The sequence below is a fragment of the Petromyzon marinus genome, unplaced genomic scaffold (genome assembly GCF_048934315.1).
Source record: "Petromyzon marinus isolate PM22_M1 ecotype Great Lakes invasive population unplaced genomic scaffold, UKy_Petmar_22M1.pri1.0 PM_Scaffold_71, whole genome shotgun sequence".
Classification (NCBI taxonomy): domain Eukaryota; kingdom Metazoa; phylum Chordata; class Hyperoartia; order Petromyzontiformes; family Petromyzontidae; genus Petromyzon; species Petromyzon marinus.
The window spans coordinates 16781-29495 of NW_027423679.1; positions in this window are offsets into that span (position 1 = coordinate 16781).

Consider the following 12715-nt stretch of genomic DNA (forward strand, 5'->3'; position numbering starts at 1 on the left):
ATCAAGAGAATTTCACTGTCCCCAGATGATTTGCTAGTCAGCTTTGATGTAGTTTCTCTGTTCACCACGGTTCCTGTACCTGAAACCTTAGCAATAATTGAAGATTTAGTCCAACATGGACTGAATCTTGATGTACCTACTCTGGTTAGGCACTGCCTTACCAACACTTACTTAACCTGGAATGGTACTTTCTACAAACAAAATGAAGGTACCCCCATTGGTTCCCCCTCATCACCAGTGATAGCGAATGTTTTCATGGAGAAATGTGAAACAGATGGCATCCAGACATCCACCCTAGATCCTTCCTTGTGGAAGAGATATGTAGATGACACTTTTGCCATTTGGGCACATGGCTTGCCAGCATTGACCCAATTTCTCAACCACATAAATTACATACACCCATCCATCAAATTCACCATGGAAGTGGAGAAGGATGGTAAGCTACCATTCCAGGATGTTTTGTTTGAGAAGAGACCTGACCGGCTCGTTGGGATACTCTGTCTACAGGAAAGCCACCCATACAGATTCCTATCTGAAACCTAATTCCCACCACCATCCGCCACAGAAGAATTCCCTCATCAAAACACTACACCATAGGACCCACTGCATTTCCGACCAACACCATCGAGCAAGTGAACTGGAACACGTACACCAGGCCCTCAAGATGAATGGTTTCTCGGACCACATTATTCGCAAAGCTGTTTCTCCAACCATTGGAGAAACAACCCCCTGAGAAGCCAATCAAAACCATTACATTACCATACATAGAAGGTGTTACCAAAAAGATGTCCAAAATCGTAAACAAACACAAGATCCAGGTCCGATTCAATACAGTACACAAAATCCGTGATCTAATCCCTTCTGGAGTCTACAAACTGAGTTGTACCTGCGGTAGCAATTACATTGGGGAAATGAAACGACACGTCTCGGACCGTGTTCGCGAACACAAGGCAGATCTGAAACACGGCAGAACCAATTCCTCTGCCGTGGCTATAACGCTGTGAGCTCGCATGATATTGTTTTTTTCCGAGACCAAGGTACTCTGCAAACCTTCGGGCTATCATAGGTTTGTTCATGAAGCCATCCAGATATATAAACATAGACATAACTTCAACCAAGAAGATGGATACAACTTGAGCAATCATTGGAAGGATGTTATTAACCAAGTAAAACCTTAACTGTTTATGGTTGTTCCATCATATCTGCCGGGTACTAGTCTATTTTTCCGAGTTAATTTCAGCCTGCATCCCCAACGTTTCCAGCCTCCCACTTGCAGCCCCGCCCACTTCCCCCCCAGCTTCACGTCCTCTCTCCCCTTAGCGCGCACGCAGCCCCCCCATCCCCCTACCCCACTCCCCCCCTCCCTCTCTCCCCCCTTGCTCCTCTCCTCCTTCTTACCTATCTAACCTCTTGCCACGGAAGCTCTCTCACCCACTACATTGTCATTGGTGCCACATTGGCATTGTTGCTGCATTGGCATTGTTGCTACATTGGCATTGTTGCTACATTGGCATTGCTGCTACATTGGCATTGTTGCTGCATTGGCATTGTTGCTGCATTGGCATTGTTGCTGCATTGGCGCTCGTGCACCGTCCATGCTCCTGGTGCTGTTGATACATTTGGGCTACGTCTATCCCCAAACCCTTATAAACAGTTTGCCTTTAGAGGCTGACTCCTCTGCCTGATGACAACCGCTTGTGTTGCGATCTAAACAGACAAAGTTTATCACATTAACAAAACCTGCCAATTAGTTTCTCCTTTAGCACACTGGTGTGTTGGAGACTAACCCAAACAACCTTTATTATGAATAATATTAGTTGTGAAAGTCTAGGTCTTAAATCCTCTACACCCCTAACCCTTTCAACCCCTAAACCTCATCACCCTATAAAACTCTAATTCTCAAAACCCCTAAACTTTGAAAACCCAAATCTTCTAATCCCCCAAACATCTAAACCCCTAAACTTATAACCTTCTAAATGTCAAACCCTCCAAACCAATAAATATCTAACAATCGAAACCCATAAACTCTCTAAACTTCTTAAACACCTAACTCTCTAAACTCATAAACTTCTAAACCCTAACCCAATGAACCCCTAACCCTCTAAAACCCTCACTAAGCACCTATACCATAAAACCTTAAACCTCTAACCCCCTAACCGTCTAAACCCCTAAAAACCCCCAACACTCTAAAACCTATAACCTTATAAACTACTAAACTTCTAACCCCCTAAACCTCTACATATCGAAACCCATAAAGCCTCTAAACCTCTAAACACCTAACTATCTAAATCCCTAACTCTCTTAACCCATAATATTCTAAACCCTAACCTTCTAAAACCCTATCCCTCTGAACCCCAAACCCTTTAAATCCCGAAAACAATAACCATCTAAACACCTAACCCTCTAAACCCCTTACGCTTGAAAACGCTCACCCTCTAAATCCCTAAAACCTCTTTACCCTTAAAACCCTAACCCTCTAAACCCCTTACCCTTTAAACCCCTCTCTCTAAATCCTTAAACCCATCATCCTTTAAACCTGTAAACCCCTAAACTCTTAGTCCAATAAATGTCTAACCATCTAAACTTCCAACCCTCTAAACCCATAACCCTCTAAACCCCTATACCCCTAAACCGCTAACCCTCTTAAACCCCTAACCCTCTTAAACCCCTAACCCTCTTAAACCCCTAACCCTCTTAAACCCCTAACCCTCTTAGACCACTAACCCTCTTAAACCACTAACCCTCTGTGTGGAGTATGTTGAGTAGTCGATATCACGCTGTGGGTGGGTGCAGGGTGTGTGTGGTGGGTGCAGGGTGTGTGTGGTGGGTGCAGAGTGTGTGTGGTGGATGCAGGGTGTGTGTGGTGGGTGCAGGGTGTGTGTGGTGGGTGCAGGGTGTGTGTGGTGGGTGCAGGGTGTGGGTGGTGGGTGGAGGGTATCACAGGGTGGGTGAGTGCAGGGTGTGTGTGGTAAGTGTGGTGAACGTGGTCATGGTTCACACCACGCATACTGTGAAGTGGACCGGCCACCACAAAGCAGCACGCGTCGGAGGAGTGAGCGGATGGCTCTCCCTATGCGGGCCAGGCTCCCTTGCTTCCTCTTCTCCTCTTGTACCGCCAACTCCTCCACCAGGATCTCCTCCTGTACTACCAACTCCTCCACAAGGGTCTCCTCAAGTACCACCAACTCCTCCACTAGGGTCTCCTCCTGTACCACCAACTCCTCCACCAGAGTCTCCTCCAGTACCTCCAGGTCCTCCACTAGGGTCTCCTCCTGTACCACCAACTCCTCCACCAGGATCTCCTCAAGTACTACCAACTCCTCCACAAGGGTCTCCTCCTGTACCACCAACTCCTCCACCAGAGTCTCCTCAAGTACCACCAACTCCTCCCCCAGGGTCTCCTCCTGTACCACCAACTCCTCCACCAGTGTCTCCTCCTGTACCACCAACTCCTCCACCAGGGTCTCCTCCTGTACCACCAGTTCCTCCACCAGTGTCTCCTCTTCCTCTTGCACCACCAGCTCCTCCACCAGGGTCCATTCTTCCTCCACAACCTTCAACTTCGCTTTAGAGGTCTGGGCGAGCCAGCAGGATGGGCACTGTGCCGGCTCCACTCTGTGAAGAGATGCGCACGACACCGTTCCAACTTCCTGCTCCAGCAGAGATCAGTCCCCCCCCCCCCTCCTCCCCCCCATCGTCCATGGGTGGACTAACTCTGTACCACAGAAGATTAACCCAGATAATTAACAGTGCCGCAATAATGCAGCATAGCTTTGCCCACCGTGAGTCTGGTTACGAAATGGGCATTAGTCTGGCGGTGTCTCAGTGGATGCAGGGCAACATGGCAAAGAAATTGCCGCTTCATTATCTGTCCTCACCCAGAAACCAATTATGGAATCTACACGTTCTTTATGGCTGGAACTCACAGCCAGAGAGGACCTGGGTTTGATTCTCTGTGTGGAATGTGGAGTGTGTTCTACCAACCCCCCTACACTGCCCCCCCCCCCGCATGGGTTTCCAGAATCAGAATCTTTATTTAGACTGGATGAAGAGGAGTCTGATGAGCTATGAAGCTCTTCTTTCACAGATGTCCCATCATGGCACAGAGTCAGCAGGTTACAACAACAAACAAAACAAAAGGAGTACAAAGTCTATAAGAGTCACTAAAAATAATAATAAAGTGTATAAATACAAATGTCATAAGTCAATAAAATCCTGTCGTTTTTCAACAGCAACAAAAACAGCCTCACACCACACCAAGACAATCCTTCAATAAAATTGCACATTAAAATTTCACTTCCATTCCTCTAGGTTTGGCAACTGAACCCTCAGAAACACGCCGTGCAACCAGTGTTGGATGGACATCTCTGCCAGTGTTGTAAATTGCACCTCCAAATCACTCAATTGGGATCATACAGCAGCAGTAGCAGTAGATGTGTTCTGTACAGCAAACAACTTGGCAGGACCCTCCTGAAAAAGTCTTGAGACTGAGTGAGGCTATTGCTGGTTAAATAAGCGTAAAAGTAGAATGAAGAGAAATCGATATTAAACACACACAGGACCAGAGTCGTCCCCTGGGTACGATGTATGGGGGTGACGACCCCGGGCCCTGAGCTTTGGGGGGCCCTGCGCTACGATGTCACGGTGTCAGACATGATATTTCCGTTTAACACATAGGCTCTCGCTCCGGATTGGCTCACAAGTGATGACATTACATTCATCCCTCTATTTAAGACCGAAAGAGGAGGATTTCTCCGCGATTCGAAAGCCCATACGGTGTAACTTGCCCCAGGCCCCGCACCCTCCTATAGACTGCCTTGACCACTGGACAAGCAGATAGTGGCTTACCGTCGCTTAGCAGCTCCAGAGCGCTTCACACTGCCAGGAGCAGCAGCGGTGGTGGTGGCTTTGCTGGCCGTGGTGGTGCTGGTGGCTGCGGTTCGGAGCCAGCTATGAGCCAACGCCTGCGCTGGCGTCATGCGACGATTTGGATCCCATCTGTTGAGAGATGCATGGGGGACACACGCGGCACGTGGTGAGAGAGGCATGCTGAGAGCTTTGATGTTCCTTCCTTTTCCCACGAGGTCCAGGAACGCACAGCAGCAGCGGAAGCTGCAGTAGCAGTGGGAGCCCTCTGATACCCAGCAGTGGCTTGCACAGACCTCCCACTCCTCCACAGAGGGCTAACTTCACAGAGGGCCAGTGGCACCGCTTATTGGCAGGTCCACTCAGCTCCACATCTTCCTGGTGATCGGTGCAGAGCGGTCGTCAATCAATTGGAGGGGGGGATCCTCGTGGGGAGCGGGGGGGGGAGTGGTGGGTGGTTCTTACCGCAGACAGCAGCTGATGAATTTGACAAACTCCGGGTCGTCGCTGTTGAGCACCTCGTGCAGTGGGAAGCTCCCAGGCACCCTTTTCATGCCTGGGCAGAACATCTTCCCCCGATGGTCTGCAGGAGCCATGCACAGCGGGAGAGACGAAGTCACCAACCAGCACGTCGCCCACCTACTCACTTACTGACCGATCCATCAACCCACTCATCCACCTACCCACGCATACTCTTCCACCTACCCAATTGCTCACCCACTCATCTACCCACCCACTCACCCACCCTCTCACTGACCCGCTGACCCACTCACTCACACACTCACCCATCCATTCGCGCAATTACCCACCAATCTACTCGCCTACTTACCCACATACCCACCCACTTGCCCACACACCCATTTACCCACCCACACACCCAAGGAATTAAAAATACAAAAACGCCCCCTCCAAAACAAAATAACAACAGCCTGAGGCTACTCCATAAAACTGAATCCGGTCTGTCACTCACCCCACGCTTCAACTCACCAAAGAACTGCATTCTGTCGGGTGCTGCATTCACCAAGTACCTTGGAGGCATCCCCAGAATCTGCACATGGTTGACATGAAGACAAAGGTCACCCGTAAACTGTAGGGGCAAGTGCTGTTAGATCGAGTAGCAAAAGCAGCAGCGTTTGTTGAGGGCCAGCACTGTGGCGCACAGAGACAGGAGTGGCGGGCCACATTGACCCAGGTACTTCACACACTCCACGAGGTACTCAGTTGAGGCTGACTCAAACTAGAGGAGGCTCAGGACAGTTCAGACAATCGTCACTGGTGTTGGCCATGAGCTGGAATCGAACTCTGTTTCTAGCACAGCAGGCTGACCGCTACACTACCGCTCCCCTACACATACAAGACACACACGTGTACACACAACATATGACGGCCGTTATTCACAGATCACCAAGTGACCACCCCCCCTCCTGCCACCCCCATAGCCCACGACTCCACGGAAAGAGAGGGGGATCACGAGCAGACAGACGCCGTGTGGGAAATACCTCTATGCAGCGCGGGAGGTGATCTTCGTGGCTGTTGGACCGGAATAATTTCCTGCCCGTCGCCAACTCCGCCACCGTGCAGCCCAGCGCCCACATATCCACTGCACATGTCAAGCTATAACCCAGCAACAGCTCCGGAGCCAAGTATCCTAGGGTCCCACCAACATTCTTAGCTGTACAATAATCACAAGAACAACAAACATTGGTGCGTGTGTACACACTGTGTCTTAAACAGCATCATCATTATACACATAAACAGTCACATGTACAGACACTCAGATACCCACACACAGACACACTCAGACAAACACTAACATATAGACACTCACCCGGACGCAGAGACACCCATGCATAAAGACAGCCATACAGACACACACACGCAGACACTCACACACCCAGGTGAGGTCACTCACGTTGATTTTCCACGAAAAAGCTCATGCCAAAGTCCGTGATCCTCACGGTGCCAGTCACGGTGTCTTTGACGAGAACATTTTGCTGCAGGAGGGGTAGAATGAATACAAACTCAGAGGTTACGCCAATATCATTCAGCCAGCAGTGGATCAATCACATACCACGACACGCACTAAACAGGGGAACTAGATGAGGCATAGCGCTGTCGACTAGCGTCAGTCAAGTGCAATATTCGCTGTTTTCTGACAGCTGTCACTGGGCTGTGCCCCTTTCAAGTGCGTCAAAATTGGAGATGTGAGTAGAGGCGTGTCACGTTCAAAGCACTCTCAGGCACCATCAAAGTAAAGGGGGTGGCTCTATTGACAACCGATTGCCGTTGCTCCAACAGGAGAGCTGCATGGAGCTCACAGCCGGATGAGTGCCCGTTAACGAGTTACAGACAAAAAGCCACTCACAAGAGAGTGCAAGGATTCCGTGATGCTTTCCACTGCACCTTTGTCTTTGGACGTTTTCAATTTGCAGATTGGAATTCGATAACGAGCAGTTGTCAGGCCAAAATGTAAGTTTCGCACGTCTTGAAAATTATTCTTTTTGACTCCGTTTTGTGTCTCCCAGGGTTTGGGGCAACGCTGATCAACGTTGCCGGTTTTGTCTTTGGTGAGTCCCCAAGAGCGACACGACTCTACACTATAGTTTAATTCATACCAGATCATCTTCACCAGAGGTAGCATGACCCTGCCTCCTTCCAGTGAGAAGGGCAGAGCTAACGTATCAACCTTGTGACCAACATGGCCGGATTTCTCTGTGGAACGAGTCCCCAATAAAGATACACCTCTGCACCAAAGTGAAAGCTGAACGCTGTGTCCACTCACTGGCTTGATGTCCGCGTGGACGATTTTCCTGGAATTGATGTGGCACAAGAACTTGAGGATGCCCCTGGTGTAGGTTTTCACCATCGCCATGTCCAACCGCCGGAGCCCCGCTTTTCTAATCACTTCATGAAGGCTCTCCCTGCGAGAGAGGCAGAAGCAGCAACAAAAACAGCATCAGTGCCATCCCCTACAATGCTGCACTGATTCTGATAACGAAAATCATGTTAATATTGTACGTTCATGTGCACGTTCATGACCAATATTAAGAGTTATAGTTCCGTGTGGGTTGAGGTCGTCAGTTTGCCAATAGACCAATTAAATTGGCATATATGCCAACTTGACAACTTTATATCATTGGCTTTGTTGCCGGGTGGTGGAGGGCTATCTATTGGGAGAAGATAAAAAACTCCACACAGAAAAGAAGCTCGGATTCTCGCCGAGAGACACAAGCATCACCACTGCCATCCAGCCACCCTGCTGATTGAGTGGAGGCGTGGCTTGGTAAAAGTGGCAGGGCTAATGGAGAAAAGAGAAGTGGCCTCCAATGCACCCATGACACATGGCAGCTCCACAGTATTGCAATGCATGGGTGGCGTGGGAATCTCAAAATTAACAGCTTGCCGCGGTGGCGAGATGACATCTCCCCCGCCTGGTATGGAGGAGGTCGTAGGTTTGATCCCCACCGTGACGCCTGTACATTTGGAGTTTGCATGTTCTCCCCGTGGGCATGTGGATTTTTCTGTGGGTCCACTGGTTTTCCCCTCCACATTTAGAAACTACATGCTACTTTTTAAATTTTGATTTAAAGCTTTCGTGATTGCAGGGATTCATATTCTTGGTTCTTTCGGTAAAGTCACGTAGAAGGGAAACAATAAAATAATAAAAATATAAAACAATAAAATTCTCACGACGTTTCGACGGCAACACAAGCAATCATCAGGTGTGAAAACCACAACAAGAAAATTTTTAAAAAGTGGCGGTTATTTTTAACGTCGTGAGAATTTTATTGTTTTATATTTCTATTATTGTATTGTTTCCCTTCTACGTGACTTTACCGAAAGAACCAAGAATATACATGTTACTTTGTTAAGGTCAGGTCGCTTCTAAAAAACTAACGAAAGTTTGTTAAGTAAGTTAACCACATTATTGGCGGAGGCGGGGGGGGCGGCATGCAGTACATACTTCAACAGCTCCAGGACGATACAGTGGTGTCCTCTGAAATAAAATTTATTCAGGACTTTGATGACGTTGAAATCTTCATCACTGCCCTTGCCTTGAAGTTCCAGAGCTATCTGGAGTTCCATCTTCTGGTATGTTTCTTCCTTGGAGCTGCACAGAGGAAGTCCACAAATGAAGATCCTATATTTGCTTAAGGGATATCCAGAACCAAATTCTAGTCAGAATAAATTAATTAAATATGAATTCACCAGGTCTAACAGCACCATGAGTTCCAGTAGTACACTCAACTATCATTGGTGAGGAGCTACCACAGAGGGAGCAGGAGCCGATGTAGGGCACCCGATAGGATTTGGAAGTGAAGAGCCATTCAAATCGGATTGGTCATTTGAGAAATCTAAATGCAAACGCATGTTAACACAACGCATATTCGCTTCAATGTGGCTCTTCCATTAGGGCACACTTTTCGCACAAAGCGGAATGTGCCCGTAATAACACGAACGCGCCCATTGCATAACGGAACGCTTCTCGTTTTAAAACAAAACACACTTGTTAAAACGTGGAACATGCCTGTTAAAGCACGGAACCCGCCCGTTATAACACGATTTGTGAGTAGTCGACAACGAACTACTTTCTTGAGCTGCAATGATACATTACTCGCAATGATAAAGTAACATGACGGTATACCCTCAGTTATTGGTCTCGTCATCTCAAGGTGTATGAGTGCATTGTATCTCGCCAAACATTATTACATTATTTATGGGGAAATTATTTTCGCTCAATACTTTTTTGCTGAACGCGGAACTTTTCAGGAATGTATGTACAGCATTAAATGAGGAATTACCATAATGTGCAGGTAATCCTTCAGCAATGGGATGTTTTATCCCCAATATTAGTTTACACTGTGTGTGTGTATTTTAAGCTTTAGGGAGGAAAAATCTGAGAACCCAGAAGGAACTGATGCAGAACAGGGGTAGAACATGCAAACTCCATACAGGAGGGCACCCGAATCAGGAGTCGAACCCAGGCCCCCCTTCTCACTTTGATGCACAAGTGTCACCACTGCATCGCATGGCTGCCCGTGGCAACGAACTTATAAACAACATCGGGCTCGTGACGGGGCGGCTCTGAAGTCTTACCTCGATGGTGACACCAGGATCTTAATGGCCACCAGGTTGTTCCTTTTGTGATCAAGGCACTGGATCACCTGGCCTTGACCTCCTTTTCCAATCTTCTTCAGCACCTCATAGCGGTAGTGGAGGTGCTCATGCTGGAACTGCACAAAAGGTACAATAATTTAAAGTGAATATAATTCAAATCACAAAGTTTAAGAAGTGAGAATGTATATTATTTGGGTCTTTTGGTAAAGTTACGTAGATAGATTCAAAGAAAATAACAAAAACTAAAACAAATCAAAGGGCTGCCAGGTGAAAATTAGCATGTCAATGAGAGATTAGCATGTTAATTAGAGATGAGCATGTTAATTGAAGATTTCAGAGCCGCAACCGAGGGGTTGGCGCGCGAAGTGGCTGTGTTCCTGTGAATCCTGTGAAAGCGCAAGTTCTAAATGGGCATAAAGCACAACTAACATCAGAAGGTGGTAGGATGGGAAGATCATAGCCAGTTATGACTTAAACTGGTTGATAACATCATTCCAATGATTGCTCAGTTTGTATCCATCTCGGTTGAAATTGTGTCTGTGTCTATATACTGTATATGGATGGCTTCATGAATGAATCTTTGTTGATAGCCAGTGGGCTTGCAAAATACCTTCGTATTGGAGAAATACATTTTGTGTGAGCCCACCGCATTAAAACAATGATCAGCCACGGCCGAGGAATCGGTCCATTCCGTGTTTCAGATCCTACCGAGTTGGCTGCCCACCACTTGAATTAATATTGGCTGCTGACATTTGGGCTACGCCCATTTTAAACCCTCATAAACAGTTTGCCTTTGGAAGCTAACCCCCCTTTTCCTGTGATCGAAACGTCATAGTTTTTGTTTCTTGTTATTTTCTTTGAACCTATCTACGTGACTTTACTGAAAGACCCAAATAATACGAATTCCTGCTAGTCATGAAAGCTTTAAGTCAAGATTTAAGTGAGAATGTAATTTTATAAAATATTTTCTGTAATTATTAAGTTTTATTAAAATCTGTCATTGTGGAATATTCTGATGTCTGCTGGCTCAGTCACCCTTAAAAAAAGAGCTTCTTGGCACAATGGGCTATACTCGGAAATACAAATTCTGATTCTGAAGTGCATTGGTGTGTGTGTGTGATAGCCCTGGTTGGTACTTCAGGTGCAATAACAAGAAGCCGCAAACCCCGCTACTGATGGACCCTGTGACCGCCCCCACAGTTGGTGTTTTGTGGCGAGCCTCACCAGAATGTAATTTCGTTTGTAGTCGTCGTATCCACCATTGTTGCATCCAGCAGATTTGTTGTAGAGTGCAAAGTACCACACTTCCTGCATGGCTGCGAGTTCCAGCTTCTCACGGTTGGTCAAGTGAGGGCCAAAGAGAGCTATGATTTCTGCAGACATGAGAAGAACAACAACAGCCGTGTGATCCCAAATTTGAGCAATTTGTAGGAAAATATTTCAGGATTGGGATGTTTTGGCCAATACCGTTATGTCTGTATGTATGTTGAACTTCTTTTGCACCATACGTAGCCAATGGTGGCAAATGGATACTCGGGGGAAGGACAATAAACTACACATGAAAAGAAGTTCTAAAGAAAGTAGTTTTCAATCTAGATGATTTAAAAGTGAACAGCTACAGTGGCTTCCTAATATCGGAAGCGCATCTGAAAGCGCGTGATGTGCTGAGGCCAGAGCACGCATAATTATCCCCATGCAACATGGCCACCATGATGCAGTCCCCCATGCAACATAGCTACCATTAAGTCCCCAATGCAACACGGCCAGCATGAAGTCCTCCATGCAACTTGGCCACCTGGATATCACCCATGCATCATGGCCGCTATGAAATCTCCACTGCATCATGGCCACTGTGACATCCACCATACAACATGGCCATCGTGATGTTACAGCATTCACCATGGCCCTCTGTTACATCCCTCATTACCGTTCTTACCTTGCGGTGATTTGCTGCAGGCGGAGGCGGTGCCCTCTGGGGACAGCGCACTCCACGTGGTGCAAGATTCGCCCTTACTCCTCGCCTCTCCAGCTCGGCTCATCTACACGCACACAAAGACAAAGGTCCACCACGTAAGCTTTAGCAAGATGTTGGGGAAAGCGCAGGAGGCGAGCACTGAGCCAGGATCTCTGAGATCCTGGGCTCCACAATCAGGAGGGTCCTGCTAAGATGTTGTCAGTTCTCAGCGTTGGGATATTTGGCCGATATCTGATGTCACACTTGCATTTACAATGAGACGCGTGTGGATTTAGAGGACACACGCAGGTGAATGGCATCCTTCAAACTGTTAAGAGAAGTGGGCCTGGACCAGGAAATGCCACGGCCAGGAGGAACAACGATGGCCGATGGTCAAGAACAATAACGGAGCTGCAGCCAAGTATCGGAGCATGTCTGAGAGGACCGCTGCCGGAAAGATGGAGCGACAAAATCGGCGCTTAGTGGATTATTCAATCCCAGGATCATGAGGGGTGGTAGCAGGGTCTCAGGGAAGGAGGCCTTCATCCAGTAGTGGATAGATAAACGTACTGTAGATTATTCACGTGTAGACAGGCAGGTACACAGACAGGATCTCGGGGGAGATACTCTGATAGATGCACACACACTCAGGCAGGCAACCAGATGCACACTCAGGTATATGGATAGGTGACAGGTAGCCACACGCAAAGTGGAGAGCTCACGTCCGTCCATACTTCACCACACGAGTGGAGGAGCCACACGTACCTCCATGGTGGC